Source organism: Schistocerca americana, chromosome 5 (assembly GCF_021461395.2).
Source record: "Schistocerca americana isolate TAMUIC-IGC-003095 chromosome 5, iqSchAmer2.1, whole genome shotgun sequence".
NCBI classification, from domain to species: Eukaryota; Metazoa; Arthropoda; class Insecta; order Orthoptera; family Acrididae; genus Schistocerca; species Schistocerca americana.
Window position 1 is genome coordinate 644,533,679 of NC_060123.1, and position 3,450 is coordinate 644,537,128.

A 3,450-nucleotide genomic window follows, 5' to 3' on the forward strand; every position below is an offset into this window, starting at 1 on the left:
TCAGATATTAAGCTGATAAGAACAGATACTACACTTTTTTTTTTTTTTTTTTTTTTTCATTTTTTTTTTTTTTTTTTTTTTTTATATACTACACTTTTTTTTTTTTTTTTTTTTTTTTGGGCCTCCTTCCTCCCCTACAGCCCTACCTTGTCCTCTCCAAAAATGCTGCCATCCTAGAGTGTCGACGCAGCACGCACAGGGTGCATTGAGTAGCAAGACTTGTTGCCAGGAACGAAATTAAAAGCGAGGGGCATACTCTGCTATGCCGCAGTGGGCGACGACACTTGACTCAGAAAGACACCTCGCTCTGCAGGTGTGAAGAAAGAGTGAGTTGAGAACCAAAAAGGAAGAAAGAAAGAAAGATAGAAATGAAAGGAAATTAAAAACAGGGACGGCAGCACACACAAGTGAAAATGAAACCGGCGAGATAATCCCATCGCCTAGAGAATTAACTAAGGAATAAGCTTCTAAGATTGATTGCGTGATTCCTATTTTTCCAATAAAGTTTTTTGCAATAATTGTTCCAAATGCGAATCTGGGGTGAGTCAAGTCAGAGATTGGTGCAAAAAACCAGGGGCAATCCTAGGCAATGCCTGGACAAGGCGCCCTAGGCAACCTGGAACACCGTTTGATATCCATGGATCATTGCAACTTTCAAATACCGGGCAAAAGTGGTCGTATAGTTTCGAGCAGATTCCGCCACGCGATGCTGGCTCCACAGGTAGTCCATGAAAGAGACAGCATCGGCGAGGGAAAGGTCGTAGATCGTGAAAATGGTGTGTCCCAAGAGCCACACCATGGCGTTACGTCTTGGTCGGGGTTGTGTTTGAAGATCAGGTGTAAGGAACCAGTCGGTGGACACATTTGCTGGCGTCGTCCCACCGATCAGCGCTATGAGCACACGTGCAAGGGCCCACACTTCTGTGACGTGGGGGCAGAGGAGGCGATGCTCCCTGGTGTCAACGTCACCACAGCGGCCGCAAGCAGCCGAGGGTCGTAGGCGGATGGCCGCCAGGCGATGGTTAGTGGGGATTAAATTGTTGACTACACGGTACCATAGCGCCGAAACTGCGGTGGGAAGGGCTGAGTTGTTAATATTAGCCCAAACTTGGCGCCAGATGACCGACGGTCGTCTGTCCTCTAATTTATGTGGCGTGGGCTGGCCTCGGAGTGCCTGGTAAAGGCGCTTCGACGTGCGTGCCTTGTCAGTGGCCACTGTGAGGACATAACTGCGGTGGAAGTAATAGTCTCTGACCGTCGTCAGCCGGAATGGAATATGCGTCAAACAGACCGGTGCACGCGCCGAGTGTGGACGATAACGGTCGAAGAGGACCGCTGTAGTCCCACCGGGGTCGGCTTCGCACAAAGCAGTGACACGGTGTATCAGAAGGGCCGCACATTTCCGGGAAAAGTCAATGAGGCCGAGGCCGCCATCGGCCTTCGGCAGCGTACAGGTCAGCGCATCAACCTTGAACAGCGCATGCCGCCACAAGAGCCAGTATACTGCTTGCGAGATGGCTCGGCCGATCTGCTTCGGCAGCGTAAGGAGTTGGGCGACATACCATGCTCGTGAGAGGAGATAACCATTAATCAGCTGGATGCGTTGATGGAGGTCGAGCCGTCGATCAGCGTGGCTCACGCAAAGGCCCCTGATGCGTGTGAGAAGCCGCCGCCACGTGAGGGTTAACATACGCTGCGGACAGGCAGTCACCTCAAGACCCAAGATACGCTGTTCCCCCACAACGCGGTACCAGGGGCGTTCGACGGTCAATGATCGTGGCCCTAGCGGAAGCAACACGGTCTTGTTGGGATTTAACTGAGCACCGGAGGCCCGTTCATAAACGTCGAGAACGCGGCGAACGGAATCGATGTCCCTGGCGTTAGCAACGAACACACCAACGTCATCGGCGTAGGCTGCACAGCGGAAGGTGACGCCTGGGAGAGCGACACCGTCGACCAACCGGCCAATGTCACGCAGCAAGGGGTCCAGCGCTAAGGCAAACAAATACATCGACAAGGGACACCCCTGTCGAACTGACCGCCTGATGGGAATGGGGCGCGACCGGCAACCGTTCACCACTATAGTGGAATTCGCCCCATCCAAGAAGTGCCGGATGATGCGTATGAAGCGCTCCCCAAAACCCATCCGCGACATAACGCCCAGCAGGTAAGGGTGCGAGACCCTGTCAAAGGCACCGGCGAAGTCCAAGGAAAGAATGGCAGCCGGAGTGCGAGTGTCAGCGGTGAGGAAGACAACATCGCGGTACAGGGAAGCGGCGGTGAAGATGTTCCGACGCGAAACGCCACAGGATTGAGTGGGGCAAAGAACCTTAGTCATCGCCTGTTTGAGACGAGAGGCCACGCATCGTGCCACCAACTTATAGTCAGTGTTAAGGACAGTGATAGGACGCAGGTCTTGAGCTCGACAGTGACCAGTCACCTTTGGAATAAGGGCAATACGTCCAGATAAAAAGTCGGCGGGTAAGTCGCATCCAGCAAAAATCTCCTCGCACATTTTGCAGAAACGGTCGCCGAGCAGGTCCCAAAATTGTTGGTAGAACTCATAAGGGAGACCGTCGGGGCCAGGTGACTTGCGTCCCGGACAGGCACGGAGGACAGATGTGAGGTCAGCGAGTGTCAGGGGCTCGGTTAAAGAGCCGCGGTCATGACGATCCAAAGAAGTTGGCACCCCACTGACAAGTGCACGTTGGGCGGCGACGTCGACCTCAACATCCTGGAAGAGGTGCGTGAAATGGTCCGTCAGGTGTTGGAGGACGTCACGGTTGTCCGTGATACGCGCACCATCGTCTGTCTTAAGGCGCAGAATGGTGTTCTTCTTGGCACGAGTTCGTTCAGAGGCAAGGTGATAAATGGATGGCTCCTCGCCTTCAATCAGGGATGCAGAACGACACCGCACCACCATACCATCGGCTTTCTCCCGAGAGAAGCGAAGGATTTGCGCCTTAATTTTGTTGAGGCGCATGTGGAGCTGATCGTACCTGTCAGCAGGAAGAGTCAGGGCGTCAGTGAGACACTGCTGATAGAAGGCCAACGTGCTACGTTTCCAGTGGGCGACGTCGCGACTATATTGCCGGATAACACGTCGCAGCCGGGGCTTCGCACAGCGGAGCCACCAAACCACCGTGGTAGGGTACCGGGAAGTGTCCACGAGACAATCCTGCCACGTTTTCGTGACGAGAGCACGAAGTTCGGGCAGGGATAGATGAAGGGTATTCATCTTCCAAGAGGTGCCACGAGGAACCGGGACGGGACCCGCGATACGCAAGGAACACGAGTACGCACAGTGGTCACTAAAGGCCACGGGTATGACTTGGACGGCACAAAGGGCGGGAGTCAAATCAGCCGAGACATAAACACGATCAATACGGCTGGCTCCAGTGGGATAGATGTGGGTAAATTGCGTGTAGGCGGGATGGAAGTGGCGCCACG

The 3,450-nt window shown here is 53.9% G+C and overlaps 1 pseudogene; it reads right to left on the reverse strand.

Annotated features, from left to right (window-relative positions):
• Nucleotides 1-47, reverse strand: part of LOC124617235 — a 175-nt pseudogene extending 128 nt beyond the window's left edge.
• Between the last annotated feature and the right edge of the window lie 3,403 nt (nt 48-3,450).